This window comes from Myxine glutinosa, chromosome 7 (genome assembly GCF_964187855.1).
Source record: "Myxine glutinosa chromosome 7, kmMyxGlut1.1, whole genome shotgun sequence".
Lineage (NCBI taxonomy): Eukaryota > Metazoa > Chordata > Myxini > Myxiniformes > Myxinidae > Myxine > Myxine glutinosa.
In genome coordinates, this window is record NC_136267.1 from 57990214 (window position 1) to 58005214 (window position 15001).

Here is a 15001-nt window from a genome sequence, read left to right on the forward strand (position 1 = left end):
CTGGTTGTTCCAAACTTCTTCCATTTAAGAATTATGGAGGCCACTGTGCTCTTGGGAACCTTCAATGCAGCAGAGATTTTTTTTGTGAGCTTCCCCAGATCTGTGCCTCGACACAATCCTGTCTCTGAGCTCTGCATGCAGTTCCTTCGACCTCAGGGCTTGGTTTTTGCTCTGATATGCATTGTCAGCTGTGAGACCTTATATAGACAGGTGTGTGCCTTTCCAAATCATGTCCAATCAATTGAATTTACCACAGGTGGACTCCAATCAAGGTGCAGAAACATCTCAAAGATGATCAAGAGAAATGGGAGGCACCTGAGATGAATTTCAAGTGTCATAGCAAAGGGTCTGAATGCTTATGCCAATGTGATATTTCAGTTTTTTCTTTCAAATAAATTTGCAAAACTTTCTAAAATCCTGTTTTCTCTTTGTCATTATGGGGCATTGAGTGTAGATTGATGAGGGAAAAAATGAATTTAAACTATTTCAGCATAAGGCTGCAACATAACAAAATGTGAAAAAAGTGAAGGGGTCTGAATACATTCTGAATTTTTTATATATACATATATATATATATATATATATATATATATATATATATGTCGAGATCATGCCTTTTATTGTGCCTTATGTAATTGTGGTTTGCATTTAATAATGGTTGCTTTGTGAAAAGGATTAAGCTTACTATGTTCCCTCTTGTTTTGAACTATGTTTTATTGTCCAACTGTGCCAAAAAATGTAGAAAGATAGTGAAACCGCTTGCTCCGTTAGACCCCCTAGTGAAAACGCGTCTGTCTGTCCTTGACCAAAAGCCAACATGGAAGATAAGTTTTGAGAATGTCACGGTGCTCTTTCTCCCTCCCGCATCTTGCCCTTTGCTCATGCCAAAGAAGATAGGACAAGGGTGGGGGTACTGGTCAACGTTTCCCCCATTGTGTATTATACTGCTGAAACTTGCCAAAATTAGCGGAGATTTTTATCACACTCTGCAAGTATATAAGGAAGTTCTTTCTGTAAGGAACTCAGGAGTGTATGTGGCCATGCTGTTCATTTGTGAAGGGTATGACTCTTACACCCTCCACAGCGCTGTGATATTGGTTCATCATTAAATCTTGTTATCTCTTGAACTCAAGGTGTGGAACATGGTTCTATTCTCGACAGTTTTGGTGTCAGAAGTGGGATCCGACTCTGAGCGATATTTGGGAGGCAGACCCTGTGGGGACTCAGCGGAGAGGCTGGCCAGCACTGATTCGATTAACGTGAGTTTTCATACTGAGGGGTCTTTCCAAATTGAGCTCCGTTCACTCACTCAGGCTGTCTGCCTTCCATTTCGTCGTTCCGTGCTTGGATCACGAACAAATTGGAATCTGGTGTGTAAGTACAGGCCTATTTGGCTCGGGTAACAAGTTGTCTATTGATGAACCAAGAAATGGGGGTCAGTTAGCAAAAAGGGGGGACTTCTTGGTAAAGCCAAGAACTTCCCAGGCAGGGCAGTCTAGAGACAAGATGGAGTTGATGGGGTTGATAGTAACCAGAGAAAGTATTGGCTGCGGACTAACGGAGGGGACCCAAGGAGGATGGCCAGGATAAGTGTTAAGCTAAGTTAAGAAGGGAGAACCCCTTTTAGGAAAGCCCTGGCATGGGTGATAAGTTAGACAAGTTAGAAGCGCTATACAAGCATTGACCGCGAGTTAGCGCCGCGGGAGGACCGGATTAGGGAAATATCGGCGCGGTAAACTAAAAGGCAGGATTTTTCGGTGGATGGCCTCGGGGTGCTTCCTTGCGCCTTGTACGCATCACGAGCTGCTTCTTGCAAATGGGGGTCGTGCTGCCGTGCGCTGGGAGCGACCGCCTGGGTGCATGGACGGGAAAATGTTCCGTGCACGTTAATTAAATATCTTAAGGGAGATTAAGGTATGTCGGAGTAATACTCAATCTGAAGTAAACTAGAATGATTTGAGTTCTGGAGACGGAGTGCGTGTATTCGACGCATTCGGGTGGCCGAGTCAGGCGAATAAAGGATTAAAATGAGCCAGGTAAGAAAATGATGCAACCAGCCACATCGGGAGGTTGCACCTTTATAAGGATATGGAAGAATAAGGATAAGAATGGGTAATAGATATTGGTGTTAAGAATACTCCGGCGTGAGTACTGTGTTAAGAGAAGGGTATTACAGATCGGGGGGCGGCCCGATCTTCGACCCGCTGGAGGGACTAGCCCAAGGAAGGTAGGATGATGAGTATTTTAAGTTAAGCTACGCACTGGATGTGTGTATCTGATAAACCCCCCCCCCCCCCCCCCCCCTCAAGGCCTTCTTTGTCCTGTCTCAGGATTTAAGGCATGCACATCCGGTGCAGTTTTTACCCAAAGGAAGGAGTTCTGACAATATGCTATAGGCAGGTCAAGTATTAGCTCTATCTGGACAAGAGATGAGGTTAGATCTGGAGAAATAAAACAGAGAGGATTATAATGTACGAGGTGTGTGGAATCCAGCTGTGAACACGCGAGCCGAGACATGCAGGCAGGTTACCGGGGCAACGGAGTAGCTGCCTCGCGGGGAACAGCGAGGTGGGACAGAATCGAGACAGGAATGCGGACCGTGCTGTGCACAAGCAGGGGACGCATTCGTGTGTGTGAACAATGCGAGTGATGAGGTAGCTTGAAGTGATGTGTTGGAGTGAGCACATGTATGTTGTGTGCTGAGTGGAAGCAGTGCTGCATTGTCGAGCATGCTTCCAAGGAAGACTTTGGGATGCTAGAGTTGGAAGCGTTTTGTTTTGTATCTCAAGGGAGATATTGGTTATTTCTTATATGTGGAAATAGGAAATGTTTATGTGATTTTTGGAGAAGGATAAATTAAACTGGAATCAGAAAAGTGCAGGTACCAGATAGGAGAAAGGCAGGAGAAGTGCTGAGACTTCAAAAGCACAGGAAGAAAGAAATCCAGGTAGAAACCAAGGGATGGATAGGCTCACATCACAGCAAGGAGCCAGGTAAGTTCACAGGTAGGAAGTATATGGAGTGTGCATGAATTTATACTGTATTGTATGGAAAATGAAGTGTCAGTCACATGGTATGTGTGTATAAGGGAATGAATGATCTGTCATTGCAGCGTGTATTTGTGTTTATTGTGTGTGTGTCATTGATGTGTGTCATTGATTGACAAGGGGTTCCCCAAATTGCCTGCGGGCGTTGGGCAATCCGGATGAGTAAATTTGGGGAAGAAATAAAAGGTATCAGTTTAGATTTTGAGATGCCATGTGGGACTCAGTCTGCTGGGGAAAATTGGCAGGGAATAATGAGTATGTTATGGAGAGCATGTGTAGACAGGGCTTTAAAACAAGTGTTCAATTACATCCCCACATTAACGGCTCTCCAGATGTAGCAAGGGAGAATGGGAGTAAAAGTCAAAGATGATAGGCTGTCAACCGACTGGGTGTTTATTCAACGGCATGGCCGGGGCTTGTATTTGGCCGACTTGGGATGGCAGAATGCGTTGAATGAAGGCAAGAATGACATGTGATGCTGGCGTGAGTCCAATCGGAAGGATGGATGGTTATGGTTTCACCCGGTCTGTTTATCTGTCTGTCTGTCCGGACACGGAGCTCTTGGGAGAGCCAGGATGGGTTGGGGTGACCAAGATGAATGTGGACAATATATTAATTGTTTGCCATTGTGAAATTTTGCCCTCGATTTGAGACGAAGACATATGGCATTTGCTGTCGGGCTCAGGTTGGCTGGTTTCCTCAGCTCTGGAGGATCAGAGCGGGTGGATATTTTAAGTTGATACTCCTATGACAAATGTTGATACTCCTATGTGATGCGGGGTATGTGTGTGGTGATGGTGTCTGGGGCCTCGGGGTTTGCCCCTGCCTATTTGCCGGTCTGTCTGTCTGTTACATTTGACCCTCAGAAAAGGTTTCGTGAAAGGGGTTACACTTGATGGGCCAACTTATGGACAGGAACATGGAATTTGAACAGAATGCAGGCGATAACCCACCTGTGTCTATCTCTGTGTGTGTGTGTCCGTATTTGTCTGGCTTTCTGGCTGTCCATGGAGTCATGTCTTTGAACACTGATTTTGAGGGAGTTGCGGGTGTGCCATGGAGTTCAGGTGCACCTGCGGTGGTTGGAAGGTGATGGTGGATCGGGTGCGAGGATGCACGCTTGGATTAAAACATGTATTTAATTATCTGAGGATGTGTGCCGAGGTGCAGTGTGGATCAATTAAGGGAGAGGGCACTTCGACTTTGTACATCCGTGGACTTTGCCATGCGTGTGAAAGCGCAAGTCGATGATAATAATGTCTTGTCCAGCACAATATTTTCGCAACTATGGAATGTGCTCAAATTCCATGTTGGTGCAATGCGAGTGTGATTCCTGCCATGCATGCCGCGAGAGATACATTGTTTGTGATGGGACTGTGGCGAAAGGTTGGATAGCAATGTGTAGAATATAAGATGCGTTGGTACATTTGTGTTGATCGATGCGCCGAAAAAGAAGTTGGAGGCGCGTGATGGAGTTGCAGGTGCGGACCAAAGCGGTGTGTGTCTACTGGGGGTCGAATGTCACTCCCTCAGTGCCTGCAGACTTGTCGTTCAGCAGTGTCGAAAGACAGGTTCGATTGTCGGTCTGTCTGCTTGATTTTCGGGTCTCACTCTGAGTATATGGTATATACTCTGAGTATATGGTCGTTTTCTGTTTTGTGCTTTAATGGTGGTTGATTTGACTTCCCTGAAAGGGGGACAATAAATATTTGGTGTTAGCTGTTGTCATTTCGGATGTTTGCAGTTGTAATGTGGAGCCAGTCTGTCTGTCCGACTGGGTGTGTCTGACTGCGTCTGCAGATATGGATCAAGGAGGAGCAGTGTCTGCGGTGTCTGTTATGGTGTCGAATGTCATTCACTGTGTCTGCTGACGTGTCGTGTGACTATGGTGACTATGATGGTGTGTCCTGGCGGGAAGAATCGTGGCAGCCTACAGATTTGAATGGAATGGCCTCTGTGAGACCATCCTGTTAGTACGTTGGGGGTTCGTCTGTCTGTCTGTCTGTGAATGGAAACTCAGAAAATTGAACTGGACTTCGACAGAAGGCAGGTGGGTGGTCACCTGCTGTGAATTGTGGTGGAACATTTGTGATGTCCCCTAATACGAGGGGACGAATTGGTTTGTAAATGTGTTGTGCAGGTACTTTCTCTGTAGGTAGCCAAATTCTACCTGGGGTAAGTCAAGGTGGAGGGGAGTTGTCTCTGATGCCTTGCTCCACGGGGCAGTACTATTGTTGTCAAGTCTCATGTAATCTTGGTTAACGTATATCTACGGACAAGAGCTGCACTTTATTTTTGTAAGTGACTGGGAAAGTTTGTTTTAAAAAGTGCCAGTGGAGTTGTTTAGAGTTATGGAGGTCACAGCTCGCTGGAACCTCTTTGTTTATGTTTGGCTGGCTTACACTGGCTAGTGTATGGGAAAAAGGGGGACTGAAAATGCTTTGAATTTGCAGCCTGGCGGACAAGAGCTGTGTTTGGGAAGGTTAGAATCCAGCATTTTGCAGCCCTGAGCAGAGGGGATTGCCCATTGGGCATGTTTAGGATTTAACAGAGTGGTGGAGGTCTGTGGAAATATGAATCCAATGTTTGATGTATACTGTGTTGGTGTGCTCTGAGTTCGAAGGAAGATGATGCGATTATCTCAGATTTATCATAGTAAGTTTGAGAAAGTTGATTTGAAGCCAGGATTTATTTCAGTGATGCAGTCTGTCAGGATAGAGTTGAGCAGTGGATTTGTGTCTGTCAGAGGTAGGATTTGAACCAAGAAAGGGCGGTGCCGGTAATGTTAAAGGTGCGATTCCAGAGAGGGCTATTCGGGTACTTTGAAGTGATTTACATCGGAATGCATCTCATGGAGGACTCCCGCTGTTCAAGGGAGGAAAGGTGTGAAATAGTGACGTCATCCTCGCTGGAAATGTGGTTGGGAATGGCAGGATTGACGCGAGAGTCACAGTGGGTGAAAAAATTGACTAACATGAGAATTAGGTCTATTTCAATAAATAGATCAGGTTATTTTCTTTTTATTATTTGTTTATTGGGCAGCTATTGGGCCAGAGGCTAAAACAGGTGTCTGCAACAGGTGCATGGGATGCTAAGAGAGGTATTAGAGGACATTGGATTAACTTTAAATTGAAATGAAAATTGAAAAGGTGGATTAGGAAAATGAGTTTGTTCAAATAATCGTGGCATCTGTGGGATGCAACAATTTTGTGCCAGAATAGTGTATGGGGAACCGTCATCTGGGAAGCGTCGTTAAATGGCAGTAGGTTTAGACAGGTATTGAAAGGGTTCGTGCAATGTCATTTTGGGGCACCACTCGACACAAGAGTGGTAGAGAGCTGAAGTGAATACTGCCAATATGGTGCAATAGGGTGACAACTGAGTTTTGTTTGGAAAACTATTTGTTTGCAATCTTGGTTCGTACATAAGCTGGCAAAGAGATTATGCCAGTCTGAGGGAGTTTGTGTCCTTTGGATGGGAGCTGGAGCCTTGTAGGGTTGGGGCTTGTGGCTCGCCATTGTCTGTCTGCCAGTTATGGTGGGCAGAGGGAAGAGGGAGTGATACTGCTCTGGCCTCTTGCTTGGCAGAATTGAGTGTTGCTGGTTTTACCCCTGTTCAAAATTGAGCTCTCGAGAGCTGATTAACATTAGGATGCATCTCTCGATGGACCCCTGGCTGGTCCGAGGTGTGAAATATGGTGACATTGTCTTGTGGACACTTTGTGAGTGGCTAGACATGCGCCTGAAAGGGGAAATTGTATTCATAACTCATGTGGGTTGTGTCTGAAGGAAAGGTTTGGGAGGAAGTGTGAAGAAGGTCGTGGAAAGTGCAAAGATGATTGGATTGGAAAGTCGACTCAGATGGATTATTTGTCAATGACAGGTGACTGCAGGAATTGTTGAGGAAGTAGAGGAAAAGGTTGTAAAATGTTAATGGAAAAGACAGGAAATAAAGGAAAGTGGTTAGTTATGGACTGTTGTTTTTGAGATAAGAAGGTGATACAAGCGGTTGGCTTGCACTGGGGGGACCAATGAATGTAAAGTTTAAAAACGTTGTGTTAGATTGCTACATGCAGAATGACCCCAATCGAGGAGGTGATTGGAGGCTGGTGAAGATTGGATCACGGCTCTGCAGACCAGGTGAACAGAACTCCACCAGGTATGTGGGAATCACATCAATTGAATTATTGCTCAAAGGGAGGTGATAGAGCAAAATGAAGAAGATTGTCATGGGGACCGCAAGGCTAACCCCCGCTCTTGCAGGGAAATGGCTTTGGGAGGCTAATTGTTGTTGTTTTGGTAGACTCTAGGTTCTAAAACCTAAGGCAAAATGCATAGGAGGGTAAAGTTGGTGATTGCGGATGGAGATTAGCTAGAGAACTTGGAGACGATTTCGTTATTTTTCAGATAATTTTTCCAGTGGGTTTATACTGGTGTGAAATTCGCGTATCTAGGAAGGAAGGGAAAAAATGTCCAGGTATTGATAGGATAACAGTGAAATTTTGAAGGGGAGAATACCGATTATTTCCATTGACCAAATGGGGGGGAAATGGTTGGTAAATCATGTATTATTAGATGTAGGGAAGATGATTAAAAGGAAGGTATTTTCGGAAATTGGTGAAAGTAAATATGGCATTTGAATTTCCAGACACGACACAGGAAATGCGGCTATGAATAAGCCAACCATCTGAGAGATAAGGTAACTAAATGCCAATTGGTGGGACGGGGGGCTAGGAATTTGATCATGGTGTGTGTAAGAAAGTATTTTTCAGGATGGACGATGAAGAAACCGCCGTCGGAAGACCATGATCTTGACCACAGAGGCCGTCGACCTGAATGGGTCCTACAACAAGGCAGATGTGACCGGCGCTTCAGAAGATTGTATTGATTTTTGTGATGACTGTGATACTTGTGTTGAAAATCCCTTGTGGGAACTGGCTGATGCCTGTATTGATGTTTGTGATGGCTGTGATACTTGTGTGGTAAACCCCTTGCGTGTACTGGCTAACGCCTCTTATGTATTACAAGCTCACAGCTGTACACCCCCTTCCGACCCAACTATGGATCTGATTGCGACGCTGGGTCTGGCAGTCGAGGGACCCGACATGGATATCCTAGACCCGCAAGCCGACCAGGCGTCCATGGGAGACTTTGACATAAAGGAAGTCCCTCTCTTTGCTTCAAATGTTTCGGATCTCTTTGCTTCAAGTGATTCGGATTTTAACGCTCTGTACCCTGACCAGGAACATGAGACACAAGATACTGACAACATTATGTATTCCCCAGAACAGCAGCACGTGAGAGATCTCATGGGCATGATCGTTGATTAACTTCGAAGATCTGCAAGGACCGCATCTGCAAAGGGTGGGGGGAGCAAGTTCCGCAGGGGAGGTTGTTGGCCCCCTGGCGGAGCAGAACCTCATCTGGACCAGAGGCCTTCGTTGTGGATCCGAAACGTTAATGGACTTTCATGTTCTGAGCCTTCATGTTCCAAACACGCACAACATGACACCTTTCAAACATGCATGCGAGGTACTTTATGTGGTGGCATGCCCTTGGAGGACACACATACAACACTCAATAAAGCCCGATGTGGCCACATATAACACTATACTCTTTTGCTTTGCAAATAAAGCCGATGTGGCCTGGTCTCTGTGATACGTAGTCTCGTAGAGACCAAATGGGGGAATGTCAAGATCATGCCTTTTATTGTGCCTTATGTAATTGTGGTTTGCATTTAATAATGGTTGCTTTGTGAAAAGGATTAAGCTTACTATGTTCCCTCTTGTTTTGAACTATGTTTTATTGTCCAACTGTGCCAAAAAATGTAGAAAGATAGTGAAACCGCTTGCTCCGTTAGACCCCCTAGTGAAAACGCGTCTGTCTGTCCTTGACCAAAAGCCAACATGGAAGATAAGTTTTGAGAATGTCACGGTGCTCTTTCTCCCTCCCGCATCTTGCCCTTTGCTCATGCCAAAGAAGATAGGACAAGGGTGGGGGTACTGGTCAACGTTTCCCCCATTGTGTATTATACTGCTGAAACTTGCCAAAATTAGCGGAGATTTTTATCACACTCTGCAAGTATATAAGGAAGTTCTTTCTGTAAGGAACTCAGGAGTGTATGTGGCCATGCTGTTCATTTGTGAAGGGTATGACTCTTACACCCTCCACAGCGCTGTGATATTGGTTCATCATTAAATCTTGTTATCTCTTGAACTCAAGGTGTGGAACATGGTTCTATTCTCGACATATATTCATACTCTTGTGATGTCCTTTGTATTTGATTGATTATATATTTGACGTGACTTATTTGATTATTATTTGATGATTCGAAGAAAAGTACTTGTTTTGATTATTTGATGAGTACTTATTTGATTAGTTGATGCGACTTGATGATCTATATTATAATAGCCGTAGATGATTCTGTCTGTCTGTCTGTTGGGCATCTGTCCGGGGTGTGGCTTACTCGGTTTGCAGAGTAGCTCCACCCATTCTGGGAGAGGCTTCATATAAACAAATATCCACCATTTTATTAACTCGCATAGCTTTGAGGCCTGTTTTGTAGGCCCGTGGTGTCTTGCTCTCTCTCCCAGTTTTATTTCAAATCAAATTCGATATATCATTTCATTTTTCACAGTCGCTAACATAGTTTTAGACTCGGTTGAAAAAAAACGGGAAGAAAATCCGATGAAAGTTGCCGTTTATAGAACGAAATGAATTCTCAAAGGCCTGTAACTTCAAGGCCATTGAGTCTCTCTCACGCCTTTATCTCCAATCTAACTCACCATCTGATTTCATTTTTATCGATGGTTTTGGACTCGGTGTCAGCAACGTGGGAAAATGCAGAGATATCTTTTTAAAAATACACCATATCACCGCCCACCGCCCAACCGCCCAATATTTATCATACACCGCCCAACATGTATCATACACCGTCCAACATGACAGACGGCAACATGTCGACATTATCGCTTTTTCTTTAAACCGAGTGAACCGAGCCGAACCGAATAAACCGAGTGAATTCACCGTTTACTTTTGATGACAGTCGTCACAAAACGACATATATTTCTTCGTTTTTATTTCATTCAACATTATTAGCCGGAAGTAAAATATGGTTCAGGAAATTACCGAGAGATATTTCTTCGTTTCTTTATTTATTTGTTATTTGCGCATACACTTTAAATAGGTTTATTTGAAATCTTTAATTTTCCAATGTAATATATTTGTCATTTGATGATGACGAGACACTTCCTCTTGACTCGTGACAATTCATGCGTTGCGTTGCGTGGAAACTTCCATTTCCAAAATGAATGACACAGTCGATGAAGAACGACTCGGTGTCAGCAACGCGGGAAAATGCAGAGATATATTTTTTTTAAATACACCATATCACCGCCCAACAGCCAACAAGTATCATACACCGCCCAACATGACACAGACAGCAACATGTCGACATTATCGCTTTTTCTTTAAACCGAGTGAACCGAGCTGAACCGAATACACCGAGTGAATTCACCGAGCGAATTTCATCCAATTCCACCGAGTTTCATGAAACCGAGAGATATTTCTTCGTTTTTATTTTATTAGTTACCAGCAGAAGTACCCAGCGTTGCCGGGCGGGGGAGGGGGGAAGGGCACGTACACTTTAAACATGTATATACATGTGGGATGTGGGATATATACATGTGGGACATGTGTACGTGTGTGTGTGTACGTGTGTGTGTGTGTGTGTGTGTGTGTGTGTGTGTGTGTGTGTGTGTGTGTGTGTATATGTAGGCTAACCCCCGCTATAGCAGGGAAAATGGCCTTAAAATGCATGTTGTTGTTGTATGTGTATATAAATGTATGTGTGTGTGTGTATGTGTGTATATGTGTGTATATGTGTCTGTACGTGTGTGTGTGTGTGTTTTTGTGTATGTGTATGTGTATGTGTGTGTGTGTGTGTGTGTGTGTGTAGATGTATATATGTGTATAAAAACCACCTTTAGAGGCCATTTTTCCCCGCAAGCGGGGGTTGGCCTTTTTCGGGAACCGTGGTTGTTGTTGTGTGTTTTTTTTTGTTTGTTTTTTTTGTTTTTTTTTCGGTCCCCTTTTTGAAGCAATGTTTTACGGCCGGATGCCCTTCCTGACGCCAACCCTTTTTGCCGCCTTTAACGACAAACAGGGAATTACCAGTGAACTGGTCCTCAATTAGCCGACCTCGGAAGGATGACAGGCTGAGTCAACCCCCCTGGCGTTAATTCAGCGATCGACCGGGATTCGAACCCAGGATCCTAGGATCCTAAGCCGGCACCCTAGCCGCTAGCCCAACACCTGAGATGTATATATGTGTATAATGTGCATATATGTGTATATGTGGATACATATGTGTATACATATTTGCATATGTGCATATGCGTATATGTGTCTGTACGTGTGTGTGTGTGTGTGTGTGTGTGTGTGTGTGTGTGTGTGTGTGTGTGTGTGTGCATGTGTGTCGATGTACGTGTGTGTGTATATGTGTGTGGGTGTATATGTGTGTGTGTGTGTGTGTGTGTGTATATGTAAACATGGGCCGGTGTGTGTGTAAAGTGTGATGTGTGTGTGTGTGTGTGTGTGTGTGTGTGTGTGTGTGTGTGTGTGTGTGTGTGTGAGGAGGTATTGGAGAGGAAAATGCAGAGATATATTTTTTAAAATCGCGCCATGATGATAAACGAAAATACACCGCCTAAAATAACAGTCGACATATCTATCTATAATTCCAGTAATCTCTGTGTGTGTGTGTGTGTGTGTGTGTGTGTGTGTGTGTGTGTGTGTGTGTGTGTGTGTGTGTGTGTGTGTGTGTGTGTGTGTGTGTGTGTGTGTGTCTGTCTGTATGTATGTATGTATGCGACCGCTGTTTCTCGACAACTACCGGTCCGATATACTTGAAACTTGCCAGGTATATTGCTGGGGACCCGAGGATGTGCCTTTTCAAGGTTTGAAATTAATCGGACAAGTGGTTCCCAAGGTATGGTCACCGTACTCGCAAGCCGTTCGCTTTGGCTTTGCGAATGGACCAAACCATTTCATGTAAATAGAGGGGGGGGGGGGGGGTTCTGTGGTCGTTGCGAATGGACCAAACCATTTCATGTAAATAGAGGGGGGGGGGTTCTGTGGTCGTTACTGCCACGTGGTTTCAAAGTTTTTTTTTGTTGTTGTTGTTTGCACGCATGTTTTTTTGCACGCACGTACGGGCAAGCACGTACGGGCGTGCCCGTACGTGCGGGCACGCCCTAGTATTTAAAATTCATCACACACATCCATGCCCGTGGGATTCCCACGGGTGGGAATCCCACGGGCATGGATGTGTGTGACATTTCGACATATTGAGTTAGATGCTGCGCCTGCACATTCAGTTATATAAAATGGTTACTGGCAATTGATCACATCCACAAACGATGTAATCCACACAATTTATGTACTTTACATAATGTTAATAGGAATACATGCCCGTGTAGATGGGAATGACATATAATTCACCGAAAACGTTGAAGCAACTGCATAATATTACGGTGATGTTTAACTCTGAGTGAGAATAGTTCTAAATTTAAAAAACTTTCTTCTGATATTTGTGATTTATTTCAAACAAACTGTATTTCCCATCTACACGGGCATGTATTCCTATTAACGTTATGTAAAGTACATACATTGTGTGGATTACATCATTTGTGGATGTGATCAATTGCCAGTAACCATTTTATATAACTGAATGTGCAGGTGCAGCATCTAACTCAATATGTCGAAATGTCACACACATCCATGCCCGTGGGATTCCCACGGGTGACCCCGCTAGTCTATATTATAATAGCCGTAGATGATTCTGTCTGTTGGACGTCTGTCCGGGGTGTGGCTTACTCGGTTTGCAGAGTAGCTCCACCCATACCTCCACCCATTCTGGGAGAGGCTTCATATAAACAAATATCCACCATTTTATTAACTCGCATAGCTTTGAGGCCTGTTTTGTAGGCCCGTGGTGTCTTGCTCTCTCTCCCAGTTTTATTTCAAATCAAATTCGATATATCATTTCATTTTTCACAGTCGCTAACATAGTTTTAGACTCGGTTGAAAAAAAACGGGAAGAAAATCCGATGAAAGTTGCCGTTTATCGAACGAAATGAATTCTCAAAGGCCTGTAACTTCAAGTCCATTGAGTCTCTCTCACGCCTTTATCTCCAATCTAACTCACCATCTGATTTCATTTTTAGCGATGGTTTTAGACTCGGTGTCAGCAATAATTGAGAACATTCCACACACGCGGGAAAATGCAGAGATATATTTATAAAAATTGCGTCATGATGTATCATACACCGCCCAACATAACACCGACGGCAACGTGTCGACATATATTAAAAATTCGCTTTTGCTTTTCCGTTAAGATATATTACTTTTTCGTTTGATGACAGTCGTCACAAAAACGTCAACAATGATGCCGACATATATTTCTTCGTTTTTATTTCATTCAACATTATTATCCGGAAGTAAAATATGTTTCAGGAAATTACCGAGAGATATTTCTTCGTTTTTTTAAATTAGTTATGTGCGCATCCACTTTAAATAGGTTTATTTGAAATCTTTAATTTTCCACAATATAATTTACTTGCCATTTATCATTTGATGATTACGAGACACTTCCTCTTGAGGATTCGTGACAATTCATGCGCTGCGTGGAAACTTCTATTTCCAAAATGAATGAGACGATCGATGAAGAACGCAGACTTGAACAGGATGTAGCAAGAAAACGAATGAGACGGGCGACCAGTCCATCGACGAACGTCAATGCAAACTTGAACATGATGGAGCAAGAAAAAGAACGAGACGGGAGAAAAACGAGAGAAACGAGACGGGGAAAAGCCGATTGGAGAGGCGAGTGAGGAGCGATTGGAGAGGAGAGTGAGGAGCGATTGGAGGGGAGTGTGAGGCGCGATTGGAGAGGAGTGTGAGGTGCAATTGGAGAGGAGTGTGAGGCGCGATTGGAGAGGAGTGTGAGGCACGATTGGAGAGGTGTCTGAGGCGCGATTGGAGAGGAGTGTGAGGCGCGATTGGAGGGGAGTGTGAGGCGCGATTGGAGAGGAGTGTGAGGCGCGATTGGAGAGGAGTGTGAGGCGCGATTGGAGAGGAGTGTGAGGGGCGATTGGAGAGGAGTGTGAGGGGCGATTGGAGAGGAGTGTGAGGCGCGATTGGAGAGGGGTGTGAGGCGCGATTGGAGAGGGGTGTGAGGCGCGATTGGAGAGGAGTGTGAGGCGCGATTGGAGAGGCGTGTGAGGCGCGATTGGAGAGGAGTGTGAGGTGCGATTGGAGAGGAGTGTGAGGCGCGATTGGCGAGGAGTGTGAGGCGCGATTGGAGAGGAGTGTGAGGCACGATTGGAGAGGAGTGTGAGGCACGATTGGAGAGGCGTGTGAGGCGCTATTGGAGAGGGGTGTGAGGCGCGATTGGAGAGGAGTGTGAGGGATTGGAGAGGTGAGGGATTGGAGAGGAGAGGAATGTGAGGGATTGGAGAGGCGTGTGAGGCACGATTGGAGAGGATTGTGAGGGATTGGAGAGGAGTGTGAGGGATTGGAGAGGTGAGGGATTGGAGAGGAGAGGAATGTGAGGGATTGGAGAGGAGTGTGAGGCACGATTGGAGGAGTGTGAGGTGCGATTGGAGAGGAGTGCGAGGCGCGATTGGAGAGGAGTGTGAGGCGCGATTGGAGAGGAGTGTGAGGCATGATTGGAGAGGAGTGTGAGGGGCGATTGGAGAGGAGTGTGAGGCGCGATTGGAGAGGAGTGTGAGGCGTGATTGGAGAGGAGTGTGAGGCGTGATTGGAGAGGAGTGTGACGCGCGATTGGAGAGGAGTGTGAGGTGCGATTGTAGAGGAGTGCGAGGCGCGATTGGAGAGGAGTGTGAGGCGCGATTGGAGGAGTGTGAGGCGCGATTGGAGAGGAGTGTGAGGCGC

At 45.0% G+C, this 15001-nt stretch overlaps 1 protein-coding gene and 1 long non-coding RNA gene across 9 annotated transcripts in view; one reads left to right on the forward strand and one right to left on the reverse strand.

The window, feature by feature from the left end:
- The window catches only part of LOC144888143 (uncharacterized), a 1118715-nt gene that overhangs the window by 983015 nt on the left and 120699 nt on the right, over positions 1-15001 (reverse strand). The window lies entirely within an intron of this gene.
- On the forward strand, positions 2334-9262 carry LOC144892951 (uncharacterized). Its single transcript, XR_013624088.1, has 2 exons — positions 2334-2993; positions 7109-9262. It is a non-coding gene; the product is annotated as an uncharacterized LOC144892951 (long non-coding RNA).